An 18,182-nucleotide genomic window follows, 5' to 3' on the forward strand; every position below is an offset into this window, starting at 1 on the left:
TATTTTCACAAAAATCTGACTTTATATGGTGAGTAAATCTTCAAATCCAGACTTTGGAGCAGTTTAGATACATGCACTGTCTCAAGACTGGTTTATATTGTGCCAGGTCATCCTGTTCCAGCGCGTCTCTGGAGGGAGCTTGATAACACGTCTGCAGGCCACCCTTTCAGACAGTCCTGAATGAATTGAGAAAAGAGGGGAGGAAGGAAAGAGCGCAGGTCCTCTCTAGCGCCCCCACCGTTGACTGTCATAATAAGGCTTCCTCCAGACCACGGGGACGACACGGTGCTCCGCCAGTCCCTTCCCCGCTGTGATGAGGTGCTGAGCAGGTCCAACACGAGCGACGCGAAGGGCACACGGAGGGACATCACGAGGTAAGAACACGGCTTGGTTTGAGCGAATGAATGAACGGGATGATGAAGTGGAGGCGCGAGAATCAGGGAGCCGGCCAGTACGTTCTGACAGCTGGGGATCTGAGGTTGTTTACAGCGGCGAGGAGTGGGATGCGCGCAGAAAACGGGTCTTGTGCAACCTCCTGCATTGCGAAAATAAGACTTTGCATGTTGGAAAAATGATTTGGGAATGATCTGAAACAGGATAGGTTCACGTAGAATAGGATTTATAGAGTCATGCTGCTACACGATCCTCTTCTGCTCACCATCTTCCAAAACACGATGCACTGACAGAGCAGATGTTACCTATTGATGATGCTCTGCGCGTTTCAACATTCTCCTTTCAAAGTATTGCATTTTCATTTCATTTAGTGTTAAATGAGCATCACATGTGGCCTCGATCTGCAGCACTGTCTGAGCTGCTGCACACACTCGTGTATTCTTCTAATGATGAGATTATAAGCTTTTGATTCTGTAAACAGTTTTGATCCGGACCAAACGCGCGTCCTCGTGTCTGGTGATGGAGAGTTTCACTATGTCTCCATTAGATTGTGTTATGGGTCGGTAATAGCGTCTCGCGCAGTGATGTAGTGTTGTCAGGCTGTCAGGTGTAGTATAGGAGACTGGGGAAGGTGTCATGGGCGCGTCCTGACTCATCACACTGGAGGAACCGCTGCTGAGACATGTGACGTTTGAGGTCTCCCAAAAATACTTCTTAATGGTGTCTTTCCCGTGTGTATTTGGGTAAAGAAAATTGCTGGGTAATTGCAAATTGCTACATTTGCTGGTTCTTATGGGTATCATAACAACTGATGGCAATTTCAGTTCTATATCCATGGATTTGATGAAGAATTAAGACTGTTGCCATAGCGATTAACAATTTAATTTAATGAAATAGCCTCTTTTGTCTTTTGAATGGGGGAAAAAGTCCTCAAAATGTGATTGATTTGGTTTGGATTTTATTCTGGATGCACTAAACACGAGTTTTATCTTTCATGTTTTGATTTCTGGACGTGATTTGGGTCTGAACTGAATTTGTGGGATTCCTGGGTGGGCTGTCAGATGGAGCACTTTATGAATTTTGTAAGCTTGACTGCTGCTAATGCATTCTCGCTGTCCACCCGGTGAGCACCCCGAGGACACAGCCTCCTGTTAATGCTAGGTGACTGACTTTACACTGCCCTCAGAAGTAGGCTAATCTACTGAACACACCCAAACACTAGTCTCCCCTTGCTTTAAACCGGGAATCTTTTTTTTTTTTTTTTTAATCATGGTCTGTGTTATATTTGAGGCTTTTACGTAACATTTATTCTGTCCTGCGATGTGTTTTTGAAGTATGAGCATCAGGCTTCATTAGCATCACTGTCAAGGCGTCGGCATCGTGAGCAGTTGATTCATTGTTGTTTGAAGCCTCAGTCAGCTGCCTCAGTCCTGGATGAAGATGGACAGGTTCACCTTCTTTTCACTTCAAGAGGTCAGTAGGCCTATAGGTATGCCCCAGTTTTTCTAAAGCTTGTAAACAGGTGAGGATAAGGACTGAATTCTTCCTTTCTTTTAGCTTTATAATTTTGTATAGGGTTGACCAGATTTTCAAAAGATGGTTGGTTGGTGCATTTTTTATTTTTTTTTGCCTTATGCTCATTTTCAAGTAAGATGTTCTGTACTTTAGCTATATAAATGACAATATAGTCCCCTCTTTACTGTTGGCGGGGATCAAATTGGTCTAAAATAGGGACACATGCGGCATTTCTTGTATAAAACTGGGACAAATCAGTGGTTTTGGATAAATCTGCTGGGACAGGAGACACAGAGCTTAAAACTGAGATTGTAAATAAGGACGTTTGGACACCCTATTTTTGTATCAACACAGACGTGCAGGAATTTGGTGTGTGTGCGTTTCCTTATAGAATTGTGATTGTGTCAGTGGCGGGTCATAAAAGGCTAAGCACTGTGGAATTCGGGTTGATCTCTTAACTTAAAGGTACTCTATGTAACTTTTCTGGGTGGGTGTGTTTCATCTTCTTCTCTGAGATGGTATTGCTTTGCCTTAAATGTTCCAGTGTGACATTAAGCGTATCATAAGGTATGAAAAGCATTGTTTCTGTAAGCCTCTTTTCAGACCTATTAGTTAGCCTGGTGGCGCTACTTTTCCCCAAGTTTAATGCCATACTGTGGAACATTTGAGGCACGCACATCTTTAAAAGCAGCAGTGCCTTATTGTCAATGGTATGTTTTATTACTGGGGCGACAGTAGCTCAGCTGGTCGACTGTTCGTTATCTGAAGGTTGGCGGGGCAGATTCTGCTCTCGACATAAATATCACTGACACTGACCCACAGGTTGGCGGTGCAATTCCAGCTCCCACAGATGAATGCTGTCGTGGTGACCTTGGGCAAGACACTTAACCCCCTGCGCCCCCAGTGTCTGTGTACACTGGTGTATGAATGTGTGTGTGAATGGGTGAGTGGTTCCTTGATGTAAGTGCTTTGAGTGCCTTGAAGGAAAAGCTCTATATAAAAATGTGACCATTTACCATTTATGATATTTTCAACTCTTTATTTTCCTAGCTGACCATGCTTTGGATACATTTATATATATATGGCCTTTTTTTTTTTTTTTTTTTACCTGCGGTCACCTTAGCAACAATGTCAAAAAAAAAAAATGTGGCTGAAATAGCTTTGACTGAATACCATAATGGATTGGAGCATCAAGTGTATCCTATCAGTTATATCCCAGACATTATATCAGTGTAATTTTAAATGGCCACACTTAATGCACAGAAGTACGTGGCTACAAGCAGACTTGGACTTGTGCCAGCCAAGATTAAAGGTTAACTCTCCAGTCCTTTTAGCAGATGACATCAGCCTTCCCGATGCCCTTTGGCAGACCTTGGTAGCCCTTGGTAGCGATCTTGGCTAGTGCCTCAAATGCATTATAGCCGGACAGAAGATGTTAGATAGTGCATGTGATTTTTTGAAGCTCTCTAAACTGATTGGCAGCGGTGGCATTTGGCTGCAGTAGAAGCAGTTTGAGAGGCAATGTTCAGTATGTCACTATGAATAAAGTGTCAGTCAAGCTGCGGGGGATTTCTGTATTGCCATTGTTATAAACAGACGTGGGTAGACTAGCCAAAATGTAAAAGTTGCTTCAAAAATAATATTAACCAACAGAAGTACATAGTAGTGGTCCAATAAATGAGTCAGTGAAGTAAGAGAAAAAGTAACTGAGGAAACTACACTCAATTAAGAGCAATTATTAACTGTCCAGACGTAACATTGTTTATAATTTGATGTTAAAGGTGCACAATGTAACTTTTCCAAGAGAGTCTGGCCCCAGACCTCCACCGAGAGGTCCCTACCCCTCCACCAAGAGGATCCAAGTCATACACCTCCACCTAGAAGACCCTACCCCACACACCTCCACCCAGAGGACCCTTTTGCTAACACAGTATTAAGTGGTAGGAGTAAAAGTATGATGTTTAAAAACTACTCTGAGAAGTACAACTTTATTAAAAAGCTACTCAAGTAAAAGTCTGAGTAAAAGTGAATTATTAGTGATTATAAGTGAATACAATGGGAAAAGAATAGCCCATACACTTGCTCATAAACACCAGCATTCATAAGTGTGCTAGACTATGCACAAATGCTTCTTTCAGTCTGGAGATTGCTCAGCGTTTTTCCATGGATCAATAGTGAGATGGACTGATGGTACGTTGGGAAGAGGAGCGGAGACATGCCGTGTGTTTGTGTGCGTGTGTGTTTGTGTGCGTGTGTGTTTGTGTGCGTGTGTGTGCTTATAGATAAAGACCTCATGTGTTCAGGCCTGGGCAGGAGAAAGAGCCTTATTCCTGTCTTACATGAGCGTACACTTAGTACTGTGGATGGATATTGATTCTCCTCCTGATTGAGCTGCAGGCATATAATGGGAAATGATCTAAATTAAAGGCACGCTATGTAGCTTTTCTGGTGGAGGATTGCTTGTGTCAGTGGAGGTGTTATTCCTTTGTCTCGTCAACAACTTACAGGTCAGATCTGGGGTTAGGCAAGCCTGCTCACCATCAAAATGCATGTTTTTCGGTGCATTTTTTTGCAGTAAAAACAATATGATTCTTTTTTTTCATCATTCACTCAATTTGCATGGCAGAACAGAGTCCCGGCCTGATGTTCTATTTCTGTGCCTACTTGGATCTAATGATTTCAAATAGTAGCTTGAGGCGTTTCAGTTTGAAGTGAGTTATATCTTTGACTGTCATTCCTCCTATGAAATAAATGCCACTCATGTTACTGTACATTTGCATGGTAGTTTAATATACAGTTTAATGTTAACCATATACAATCATGCAGCCGTTGACGTTTTCACATTATCTCCATTGTTACAGTTAGTACAGTGGATTAGTGATGATACAAATATTCTCTTCTGCACACAGAACATGGAAGATAAAAATAAACCCATTTTTGATCATGTTTTTCCTTTCATACTATTTTTAACATCAAAGTAAATAAAGCTTTATTCAGTCACTTTTTTCATGAAATAGCCTGATCTTGATACATTAAAATCCCTTCAATTCATTTCATAGCAGCTACAGCACATTTGATTCCCACAGCGGGTGACTTGATCCATTTGTTTTGTTGTTATCGGCCTGATTTGGTTCTTGATAAAGTGCAGTGCTTTCTAAGAGCATCACTTTAGTCGATCTGCCAAAGAGACGCTTTCTTCAAAAACAGATTAGTGCTGTTTCCATTAAGATAATGTGGAGCGGACAGGCAGCTAGTGTGGGGAAATGGCCTGTATCTCACTCTGCCACTCACAGAGGAAGAGGGGTGACATTGATCAATGTCACAGAGGTGCTGTCAGGCTGCCTGCTGCTGGGCTCAGACTCACTGTCGGGACTCGGCACAGCTCAGGATTACCTACAACTTTTCTGTAACATAACAGTTATTTTAGGTAACTCCTTCATTTTATACTAAATAAACAGGTTGGTACAGTAAATCATCTGCTTGATTTGGCAGGATTTTTCCAGGCTCCTGGACTGTTGCCATAGTAATTAACAATAAAACTAAATATTATCTTTTGAATGGCCCTCAAAATATGGCATATAAGGGGAAGCTAAAACTGACAAACGGGCAACATTTTTAGATTGGGATTTTTTTTATTGTTAATTGCTTTGGCAATGGTCCAATATTTTTATAACTCTGAAACTCATGGAGTGATTATAAGTCCTCAGAAAGTTCATTTGTAGATTGTGGTTGTGTAGTATATATTTTTACTTCTCTATTTAACCTAATATTACATAGATGACTTTCATTTAAAACAAGGTTATAAACTTTCTTTTCAATTTGAGATGAGATAAGCCTATTTTTAGAGCATAATCAGAGTCAATCTTTGGGGATTTGGAGACTCATTAAAAGGAGCATTGCAACGTTTTGCCCTTCAACCACCACACTCAGTATTTATGTATGCATTCACATTATAAAAGTTATTTCTTATTCCTTCTTTAATCATACTTTCGGCCACAAAACATCATCCTAAAGTGGTCCATAGTGATTTGGCATGACCATCAACATATATGCCAATTTGTGAACTATACAAAAAGTACTTTACATTTGAGCCGTTGTCATTAGTTTCTGTAATAAATGTAAATGACTAAAATCTCAGTTCTCAATTCTTGTCAAAAAATGTTACCCAAATAGTGATGGTCACTGATGTTCACGTTGAGAGCAGGTTTTGAACTGCCAACCTTCAGCTCAGTGAAATTTCGATTGATCATTTGTTGTTTTCACATCACCTATCTTTAGTTTAAGTCCACAAATACTGTACAGTCAAATTAGAAAAGCCTTGTATCTAATAAAGACACGTTGTAGAACTATTTAATGACGACAGCAGCTAGAAACAAGGTCAACAGGTCAAGCGTAGAGTTGATGTAATGAAGTCATCCGCTTAGTCTCCTGTATGGCTCTTAATTAAAGCCGGGATGGAGTGTCACATTTCCTCCAGTGAGTTTGTGTAACATTTCAGTGTGCACAAACGCCTCGCTCTGATGGTGGACTCACTTCTCACCTGGGAGCCCTGTGCCATCTGTTTGAGGAGCTTCCCAGACTTATATAATGTTTACAGGGCTGCACAGAGGAAGCATAGGCTGGCATTACACACTATTCCTGTGATAGTCGAGGCTTTCAGTACATGTAATTTGACATTCTATTGATCTAAGGAACGTTTTCTCTCAGAATTATTCGTATAAAACGCATATCTTCGCATGCTGATATATTTGTTTTTTAAAAATATATATATATTTTTTTGTTATACCAGATGCCTGTTCTAGTTTTAGTTTTACTTTATTATTTTAGAAGGACCAAGAGATGCTTTATATTATATTTGTCTGAAACTAGTTTCCATCTGTAAACCTTTCCAATCATTTACAATCAAATCATGCATTCTCCCACTTTTTCATTTAAAAGCACGGCACTCTACTACTACTAATACTGCTACTACTACTACTATTACTATCAGAAATTGCCATTATGTATAGGCCAAATACTTTACAAAAGACTACACACAAATACAAAATCAGAGCTGACAGTACTGATTCTCCAAAGGGAATTTTATAGCATTACAAGACTATACAGGCTATGTTCAGTTGTGACTTAGAGACTTCTTCTACTATAGTACATTTGTTTAAGTTTAATTGATTCGTTCACTGGATATCTTCCCTGCATGGAGCAACCCTCTTTATCTATCCAGGCTTGGGACTGGCACATAAGACACAATGGCTTGTTAATTGCTAAGGCCTATCAATCCAGCAGTTTTGGACAGGAATTCAACTGTCCCATTTCTATTATTATGTCATTTTAGATCAATAAACAAAATGTAAAATCTTGATGTTCACTATACCATAAAAAAATAAAAATCACAATAAGTCTCCTTTAACAGTGCCATATGTGGGCAGATGTAATGAGATGAAAACCTTAGCAGAGAAAGCTTCGTCTTTTCAGTATAATATGTTTTCCATAACCAAACGGGCTGCATTGTTTAGACTCTAATCCTGTTTAATGTCTTTATCATAGGAGCAGAGGAGATTACTGTATGTTGTGTCTCCTCTGTATAATCTCCACAGCCTGACTAAAGGCAGGGCAGCAGGGATCTGTCCAATTAGGTGCACTGGAGTCCTCCTCTTTGGGGCCGACTCACTCCTGGGGCTGGTGAGCTGGGCCTGTTGCTATGGAGCTCTGAGCGTTTTCAAACCACACAAAAACACAACTTCTGCTACATGCTACAGGCTAGAGGTTCTCAAACTGTGGAGCAGCTACTTCAAGTGTATTTAGATTGAGTACATGTTTAGAGCTATTCAGTTTTATTTAGGTTTCAGATAGCTTTTTTAATCTTTGTCCTATTTTAGTGTTAAAAACTAATCCAAAGCTGGTTTAGACTGCTCTAGTGTAGTATTGTTTACTTGTAGCATGCAGGTTGAGCAGAGATGTACAGTAAAATTTTTTTTTACTGAAGTACCGTTACTTCAAAATAATAATACTGAAGTAGAAGTACAAAGTAGTTACAAGGTATAAATACAAGTCTTACTGTCTGGACGTAACATCTGATAGTATATTTTTTTTATCAAGTTGGTGTAATTTGAAGGAGAAAAAAGAAATCTGGTATTTTCAAAGAATATACCACAAACAAATCAAAAAACAAATACAATAGATGTGAAAATTGTGCAAGAAACACAAATGTTAAAATCATTTAGTCTTGTGAACATCAAACTTTTGTCACTTGTAGACTTACAATGGGGAGACTAACCAAAACTTTGACTCAAGTGAAAGCACTGTTACACTGTAAAATGGATTACTAGGAGGAGCAAAAGTGTGGTATCTAAAAACTACTTAAAATCTAGTTAGAATTGAGTGGTCCCTTGATGGTCTTGCAGGTAAAAATGTGGCCTATGAGTTTGTTATTTTCTGACTAGGTTTTTAACATTACCCAGATGTTCTTTGAATGTTTTTAATATCACTCAGATGTCCTTTGAATGTCACTTCTTAAGTATTCAGTTTGCATTGCCAGTTCCTCCACTGAGGGCTCCAAACACATACAGCCTCTCATGTTAACCCACATCTTATTTATGATTTCCAAATGTGGTATGGACCAGCTGTAAACATCCACCTGCTGGTAGATTAAGGTCAAAGGTCAAGGACATTCCTGGATGTATCATAAATGTCCTTGGTGTAACTGTTACTAAGCTATGCTCTCTGACCTGTGAGAGCACGACTATAGGCTGAGTGCAGGAGGGAGAGTCTCCTACCACACGCTGTGAATACTGACGAGCCCCCACCTCATTATACATTTAGGAGGGTCCCTTTCCCACTCCCTGGACAGCTGGACGGCTAAATTGTTTGTGGATCAATAGTTTAACTTCCTGTTGGCTCCACAGACTGACTGAAGTGCATTTAAACCCCAAGAAATCCCATTATGCTTGGCAGAGATGGGAAACATAGCACTAGGGGCCTCGGCAAGTGGTATTCCTGTGGCTATTATTCAATCTACTGTTTGTTTACCTGTGGGCCACCCGGCCAAGGTTATCCCATTTCTATCAACTTTTATCAATCTTGTTTCGGAAATGCTCTTACTGTCTTACTGGAATTAGATTTGCTTTCTTAAAATATATGCAAGATTAGATTGCTTGATTAAACCTAAAGCAGTCATTTCCTGGTGGGTACAGAGTAGTCTGAAAGGAACCATAAGATTTTGATTCCATAAACTGAGGCAGATATGTTCAAATCACTGGTAAAGCCAATTTATTGTTAGTTCTCAAGATGATTATCCAATCAGAAAACAGAATGAGCCTCACGTGAGTCTCATTTGAGCTGCCAGTTTCAATGCTAAAATCCAACTTTAAGGGTAGGGAATTATGCTTAGGGTATTAATTAAGTAATTACGAAGCCTGAATGTAAACAATTTTTTCATTACGTGGGGCTGTATCATGGCTCCCTGCAGCGCTTACAGAATGTTCACAACACTGCTGCTCATCTGCTGACAAGAGCAAAGAGATGAGAGCTGTGCTGTGCAACCTGCACTGGCTCCTATTTCACATATACATTGGGTGCAAGTTAAAATGTTATTGATTGTGTTTAAATGTCTGCACTCTATGGGCCCTGTTTATTTGAGGCAGTTACTGCAGCCCTACACTCCACCCAGGGCCCTTTGGTCAGCTGAGCAGCTCCTGCTGATGTGCCCAAAGCCAGGCTCAAGACCAGAGGTGACAGAGCAGCGTCCAGACTATGGAACAGCCTCCCTCTGCCTGTCAGATCCTCTCAGTCTTTTACACAGTTTAAGACCCACCTCTTCTCCCTGTTATTTAATACTAGCTAGACAGGATATCTTAGGGTTTTATTGTTCTTTCCCTTTGTTTTGTGTTATCTGTTTTTTGGTTTTTTTTAATTGACTTTTAATGTGAAGCACTTTGGTCACCTGAAGTTGTTTTTATGTGTGCTATACAAATACAATTGAATTATGAATTAAGTATTTCTTAATGCTTTATTAAGACAATGTTAAGAAAATGTTACCAAAAAGTTGCTTGAGTCTTTTTTATCTCATTACTTCCTCTGGTAATCTGAAACTTCCTGTACACAAGGATCCATTCTCCACTGATTGAAAAGTGCAAAGGCATTGTTGCCTTTCACAGAGATGGCTAATGCTTGCTATTATGACTACAGCCTGTCTGTATTGATCCAACACTTGATCAAAATGCACTGCTGTTACTCTTAAGGTAAAACCCATTAGGAAGTCATGTCTGCAAAGCCAGGCGTGGGACGTAATGAGAAACAGGGCCTGACAATACATTTGGAGCCTTCTCTTCATTCTTTAGATCAGTGTGACCAGAAAGAAAAGCTTTTTGGACTCTGGGTCGCCTCTGGTCTGTGTGTGGGTGTGTGTGTATGTGTGTGCCTGTGTGCGTGTGTGTGCGTTCACTTGGTTAGCCTCCTGGACATTTGGCTAAAAGGCTTGGCTCATTGATATAGGGCAGCATTAGCATTCGGTGGACAAACTTGGCTCTCCTTGATCTCCCTAGGTTTCCATTGTCTGGAGTTGATGAGTTTATAAAGAGAATCAAATCTAGCTGTTGTGGATAATATGGAAGGGGATATGCAATAAAAAGATGCACTACTTTACAAAGTGCCCTGACAACTGTTTGTGCAACCATTTAGATTATTTGTTGTGTTAAAGGTATAACTTTTCTAGTGGATTGTCTACCACCTCCTTGTCTCCATGGAGATGTTTTTTGTTTTGCCTTGAATGTTCCACAATATAGCACTATAACATATAAATTTTATTGATTGAATGGGCCATTTACAAGAATAAAGTTGGCTAACCCACCTTTAAAATCAAATTGAGTTCCTTTTTGTATAAGATTATTTCAATAACCATATACTCCTTAACATTCTCAGCTATTACAATGTTGCCACTCTACTCTCATTGGGCTCTCCCTGTATAAATAAAGCTACATAAATAAAAAATAAAAAAATTATCACAGAAACTTTAATCATGGCATAGCATCTGACGTTACACCACCTGGTTCACCTTCCACCAAGAACCCACATTGCACATTGACAATTATGATCTGACTTCGTGCAAATGTTCCCGAACCTAAATAGTTGTGTTTGTTTTGGCATATCATTATTGTGATTGTGAAGCGTGCAGTCTGGGAGCGTGGCTGACTATGCATGAGGCCTGGGCTGTAATTACGTACCAGATTTTTGCCCCTTCTTCTGTTGCAATCTGCTAATTCACGCTATTCTCACAGTTTCCCTGCACATGGCAACAGCAAACTGCCTGGGGATAACAGAGCTGATAACATTGTCTCTATTCAGAGTAACACATACAATATTAGCAGTTGCAATCCCTCTTTTAATTATAGTGAGTCAGACCTCTGCATTAGAAAGGAACCACTATCAGGATCCTAATTAAAACGTTGTAAACCAGTGTTAAGTAATGGATGATCATACTGTTTGAGTTAACATTATGTGACCCGTCTCTTCTCATCAAACACTGTCTAGACTGTGGGAGGTTAAATGTATTCACTGCCAGAAGTATGTCTTCAAATTTTCCCTTGAGAAAAGCACTACAGATGCTACATGTATATAAAGGTGCACATGGTAACTTTTTCTTGGGTTGGGTTCCTTCACCTTCTTGTCTCCAGAAGATTGTATTGCTTTATTAAACTTACACATCTTGCATTCATTAATTCAATTACAGTTGTTTTTATTGCTGAGAAATACCTTAAGAACATGCATTCTTTGTCGTCAGCAAGGTCACCTCTCCACAGGTCTGACCTGTAACTTGACCTGATTGTGTCACCTGCTTGTCTCCAGGGAGAGTGAGATGTTCATGTTACGCTGTGAAACATTCCAGACAAAGCAATAACGTCTCCATGGAGCAAGCAGGTGGCCAAGAACTTACATAGTGCACCTTTAGTGTGAGACCCTGTAAGCATCTATTGACTTTTTTTATTATCTTGGTCTCAGTGAAATACATTGTTTAGTTTAGTTTAGTTTATTGGTTTATTTTAACAGGGACCATGTGCAAACAGATTAACCTCATAAAAGAAGAGATTCACACCAGATTTTGCTAAACCTGGCTTTCCATCTGCAGTCCCCAGGCAGGTTATAAACAATTAAAATACATTTAAGTATCCATCCATTTACAATCAAATCATGCATTCATCTATTTGTTAATTTAAAAAAATGTAAAAAAAAAAATAATAAAAAATTACCATATAAGTGACCGCATGCAAATCAGTGTTAACAATGCTGACTGTTTAAAAGGACTTTTCTAATCTTATAAGAGCAGTCCCTTCGGTCGGAGGAGAGTTTCAGTCTGTTTGGAAGCTTGTTCCATTCTTTAATGTCCTTGTATGAGGCTGTCTGTGCAAAGGCTGAGATACATCTGAGGAGACTGCAGTCATTGTGACTTGTGGACCTGGATGTTCTGGTGGTCTGCTCAGAGCAAAGCTGGACAAAGCATCAAAAGTGTAATGGTAATAGTTTTTTTCTCAACAATATGTGTGCATATTGGGAGAGGAGTTAGGTAAGCCTGTGGCGATAATGACTATATAGACTTATTCAATATATGAAAGATGCAACAATATATTTTTGAGCTCAATATTTTTTGTGTGTACATATTCTTTGTAATAATGGGGAGATTTTTGTTTTAATACCATCAAATTTGAGCAGTTGAGTAAGTAACTTTTATGGCTTCATTCTGTATTTATTTGCTGTAGCTCGGGTCTTTAAATGCGTATAATGTCTGACTGGTGTATTCTGTTCATCCTCCTTTGTTGTTATGGTGTCACTGACTCAATATTATCATTTATAGTGATGTTTTTCTGTAGCAATATATCGTGCATGAAAATTTGTGATTGTGACAGGCCTAGGGTAAGTCTAAGGAGGTGGTATCGGTGTGATGCTTGCATTATTGATTGTCGATTACAAAGACCCTTACTTTGTCTCATAATATGTTAAATATAAAGATTCTGCTGTGTATTTTTTACAATACAAACGCATTTATGAATTCATATCTTGTACAAAAAACTCCCACTGACACATGGTGACACACTGGCCTAGTACAGTTTATTTGCTTTATATCAATGTGATGGCTGCTGACATTGGTGCATTATTCATAGGGAGGTCTAATGGTCGTAAGTAAGGAAAGGGCATCCGGAGGTGAACCGTACTGGGAGATGGGCCATAACAGATTTTTTTTTTTTTTTTTTTTTTGTAGTCCTAACAACACGTCTCTTATCTCCCTCCCACAGCTCCACACACAGGCCATAGACAGACTTAAGGGCACTATTTAGGCACAATGGTGGAAAATATAGAGGATGGTTGTACTGCTTACTTAATTCCCTTGTGCCAGGGGACAATCGGAGAAACCATGGGACCTCAGGGCTGCCTTTCAAAATATGCACTTTTTTTTTTTTGCTTACTTCTCATTATGTGCATGTACTCAGACTGTCTTGTGACGAAGCATAGTAGTTTGAATGAAACCAAAGCTATAAACATCTCAGCCATGTAATTGATGTGTTAGGTTGAGTTGTCAGTTTGTTTGTCATCGTAACTGCCCATTGTTGTATATGTTCCATAGAATTACACATGTGCCATCGGTGCCCATCTTTACAGTTAATATGAAGAAAAGAGACACACTTGCAATTCTGTACTGTACTGGGTATCTGTTTACTATGCATACTATCTCTTGTATAAATGTGTTATTAGTATCAATTAACACATCTCAAACATAGTTCCGTTCATTATCCTAAATGAGTGGGTGAAATCAACAACCCGCCCAGTAAGTAATTTACAATACAATACTAGATTAGATTACTAAAAAGCATTTGTTTACCTTAGTATGATTTCAGTTTGTCTTATTAACAAATATACATGGCTTTCAGCATTATTTTCTTGAACATAAACAATACAGACATTTAATCTGACAGCTAATCTAACAAAAAAAAAAAAAAAAAGTCCAATTTCTTCCTCCAAAGTTTGAACTCTCTGCTCCAAACCACATACTGTTACTGACAGAGGACCCACTGCTGATCATGGATGAAAATGACTGAATCTTTATCATTCTAAAAAAATTGATTTATTTCACAGTGATATAAGCATGGTTACATTTGCCTGACCTGCCAGTCCCAGATCTGATCGAATCTAAAAAAGGTCTGGAATTGGACAATAGAGGGTGAAAATCGCTAAGTTTGGTTCTTCAGTTGTTGATTCTGCAAAAACCTGCGCTGTTTCTCAGTGTTTTTTCTTACTTTTTTATGTGTACGCAGTCCTGTTTGTTTTGGACACAAATGAGCCATGTATCTCTCTGATTGGTTAACCCACCTGTCAATCATGCCCTCTGAAATCAGGGATTCTGTGGTTCTGGCTGGCTGGGTAATTGTTATATACTTGTGTTCAGAATATGGAGTGAAACTATTATACCTAGAAATAGCATGTTGTCTCCATGTTGAGATGTATAGTCACTTGGCCTGTGTATTAAACCCACTTATTTTTTCTTGAGATCCCGAGCACACTCCCCTTATTAACCTTGAATGAGTGAGTTTACACAAAGGTTAGTGCAGATGTAGGACAGACACAGAAATGGCTAAGTTTAGATCTAATATCATTTTACCCGGAGACAAAGTTCTGCTAAATGAAGCAGTCATTGGTGTGATTTTCTCTCCGCAGCAGAAAGTAGGTGACTGTGCCGCCGTGTCAGTGCAAGCAAAGACATGTGTTAGACGCATATTATATGAGCTGTCTCTTGCCCCATTTGGCTCTGCTCCTGCCCCAGTCAGCTTAAGGATGTCAGTAATATTCAAGTTAAGTGATATTCATCATTATTTAGGTCACAAGGGCTCAGAAATAACTATTGTGAATGCTACAAGCAAAAAATCTGTTTTCTAAATTAATGTAAAGTGCTTTGTTGTTTGGGTGTTTGTGCCACATTAAAGAGCACATTTTATACTTTTTCTGGTATTAGTATTAAAATAAAACACAGGTAAATCACCATTTTCCATTTTGTTCATTGTAAATTGCAATATTGATCTAAAAAGTTTAGTAATAAAACTACAGAACTGAGAGGACCCCGCCTCTTCTCTTCGCTTTTAACACTGTATAAGACTCATAGTCTTTTTGGACACAAATTTTTCCAAATAATCACACCTTAGAACAGAGATGTGGGCCGGCATTGAGCGTAGATGAAAACAGACGTTTTCTGAGAACTCAAGCCTCAAATGTAGAACAATACAGATTAATCACACATGCTTGAATCACTCAAAATACAACTTTGACTAAACTAATGATGAGGGAACATTGTTATGGTTAAAAGCTCACAATATTACATAGTGTGTGTCCTTTAAGGTTACTTTATTCTTCAGAAAGTTTAATTTCATAAAGCTGATCACAGAAGTACAGATAATCTACCTGACAATTTGAAAAAAAAAAAAAAAAAACCCACAAAGGATTTCATTGTAGTTTGGTATCAACAGTCATGAGAATTCTTAAAATGATTTTGTTTTTCTCACAATAATTACAATACTCAAATGTGCTGTGACATTCCCAGTGTGAGTGTGTATGCTGTGCTTGTTGTGATCTGTTCCCTTATCACCTGTGCAAATGGGCTTATAACAAAGTGATCCATGGCTGTAGAGAAAGACTGGGGAGGTTGGCTTGATTTATCCACCTGATAATCACGTTTCTGAATGCCACACAGCTCCCACACAACCGCTGAAAACAGAGCTGGCTCTAACCTTCAGCTGGCTCCAAGCAAAATTTGAATCGGAGGTTCTCGCCACTTCAGTGACACTCAACATGACGCACAGCTGTCATCATCTGCTCTACATGTATCTGTAATACCCACAGTGAAGTACAGTGGCATGTATAGAGGCTGAGAATACCAGTAGCCACAACAGATGGTCAAGAATACTTTTCTGATTATCAACCAGAGGGGCTGGGAGAGGAACTTGTTTACTAGAAAATGTTTTCTATTTCATTTGATTTGTTGTTTGTTAGTTGGATGTTTTCCAACTGGTGATGTGATGATGTGATTACATATATGGGTTCTGTAGGATATTTTAACTATGTGCAAGTGCCACACCAGGCCCCTAGACATGTGTTGAATGTGTCGAAACTTAAATCGTGCAGTACTAGTGTCCTCATGCTGGCACTGAGCGAGGGAGGAGCAAGGGGTCGAGGCACGGCATATATGGATTCAGAAAGCAAACCAGGGCCCTGTTTTGTTGTAACTACAAGGAAAATGACAGACAAACAAGAGTGATAAAACTATCAGGACTTGAAAGGTGGGCCCTTCAGCCGTAGGGCCCTACACAACTTGTGTAATCTGTGTAGAGGAGGGTCTGGCTCTGGCTAAAAAGACAGAACAATAAGAGTGGTGTGTTTTCTTTGCAGACTTCTTTATCATATCTCCTAGTCTTTATTTTTCATAGCTGAGATGCAGAATCATATTTAAGCGCTTCTCTGTGTTGTGTAAGTGGACACCTGTTCTGTGGTAGGAGCTGCGATCACATGGAGGGACTTGGCCCAAGCACAGGGGATGAGTCAGGTCTTTTGGTCCATACTCACTGCTAGAAAGTGTTTTCGTACAGGCAATACATGAAGTGACTCAAGAAATAACTGCAGATATAGTGCTATTTTTTTTACACATGTGATGATACAGTATCATTATTGCTCACTGCTATCTGGATGCTATGCATATTTCTTATACAAAAAAACTATTTTTAAAGGTGCACTATGTAACTTTTCCAATGAATGGTGTCCCACCTGCTTGCCTCCACTGAGACGTAACTGCTTTGCCTGGGATATTCCATGATAATTTATCTATGTTACATTCTTTCTGCTAGGGAGGCAACCTGTCCACAGATCAGTAGACACAGTGTCTCTGAACATGAATGCAGTACAAACGCTCTTTAAAAAAACTCTCTCAAGCTCTCTTCAACGTTTTACAGTACTATGTAGCAGCCTTATCCAATTGCAGCATGACCATACCTTTACTAAACATTACAAACAGAACCATTTTTTTCTGGTTCTATGTTAGTGCCCAGCAGACAGTGGCCTGCTAATGTGTTTACATGTGTTCATTTATTTGCAGACATTTGTGAATCCAAGTCACTATACCCTGAACCCTGTCAGTTCGAACAGTGGTGCTTTTCAAGGAAGCAGTCCTCAAGTGCCAATATTATTTTCCACACAAATGCACCCATTGAGTTCATCTTTAAAGCCTGCCGAGGCACAAGGAGCAGAGTGAGACTTCCTGATGGGAACATGAATATGCATGGCAGCGCTTTAAAGCTTTGGCATGGTCCCATACAGTAGGACAGTTAGGAGATTAACAGTGCATGCTTTGTATTGTTTACTTCAGCACAGGAGGAAACGTGTGATGGGCTCAGACTGCATCAGCTCCAACCAAACGAGAATGTAGTCAGGGAGTTTTACGGGTTAATGCTTCAGTCGTTCAGCATGGAGGTTTGATCCTCTCAGTGAAGTTTATCTATGGTTTTCAGAATGATGAAAAATTGGGAGCGTTTCCATGGTGATAAACAATTTAAAACATCTTCCTCCTTGAACTGCCACCTTAGCGTTGTAGAGGGGTTTGAGCACCCGAATGATGGAAGCTATGTTGTCAGGGGCTTCCTATTGTGGACACAATCAAGGCCAGTTATGTCGCCCAGACCGGCATTACCGGGGCCCCACCCTGGAGCCAGGCCTGGGGTGGGTGCTCGCCACTGAGCGCCTGGTGGCCGGGTCTTTCCCCATGGAGTCTGAGCTTGTGCAGGAGGTTGAGTGTTACCGACTAGATATAATCGGCCTAGCTTGGGCTCTGGAACCCAACTCCTTGAGAAGAGCTTGATTCTCTGGCGTTGCCTGTGGAGTGAAGCAGCAAGCTGGTGTGGGCTTGCTTATTGCCCCACACCTCAGCCACCACATGTTGGAGTTCAACTCGGTGAACGAGAAGGTCGCATCCCTGCGCCTTCGGGTCAGGGACAGGTCTCTCACTGTTGTGTCGGCCTACAGACCAAACGGCAGTGCGGACTGCCCAGGCTTCTTGGAGTCCCTAAGAGGGGTACTAGACAGTCCACCGACATGGGACTCCATGGTTCCACTGGGGGACTTCCCCAGGTGGGTAACAACAGTGACACCTGGAGGTGAGTGAATAGCCTTTTGTTATTGGATTTCTGTGCTAGCCACAGTTTGTCAATAACAAACATCAGGTTCAAGCACAAAGATGTCAGTGCACACGGTAC

At 40.0% G+C, this 18,182-nt stretch overlaps 1 protein-coding gene across 2 annotated transcripts in view; it reads left to right on the forward strand.

Moving 5' to 3' along the window:
* Positions 1-278: 278 nt before the first annotated feature.
* LOC117372063 (contactin-1a-like) overlaps positions 279-18,182 on the forward strand; it is an 88,185-nt gene continuing 70,281 nt past the window's right edge. For both annotated transcript variants that reach the window (XM_033967791.2, XM_055222504.1), the window contains exon 1: positions 279-374. The gene's annotated coding sequence lies outside the window, so the exon portion shown is untranslated. The remainder of the gene's footprint in view (positions 375-18,182) is intronic.

This window comes from Periophthalmus magnuspinnatus, chromosome 6 (genome assembly GCF_009829125.3).
Source record: "Periophthalmus magnuspinnatus isolate fPerMag1 chromosome 6, fPerMag1.2.pri, whole genome shotgun sequence".
Classification (NCBI taxonomy): domain Eukaryota; kingdom Metazoa; phylum Chordata; class Actinopteri; order Gobiiformes; family Gobiidae; genus Periophthalmus; species Periophthalmus magnuspinnatus.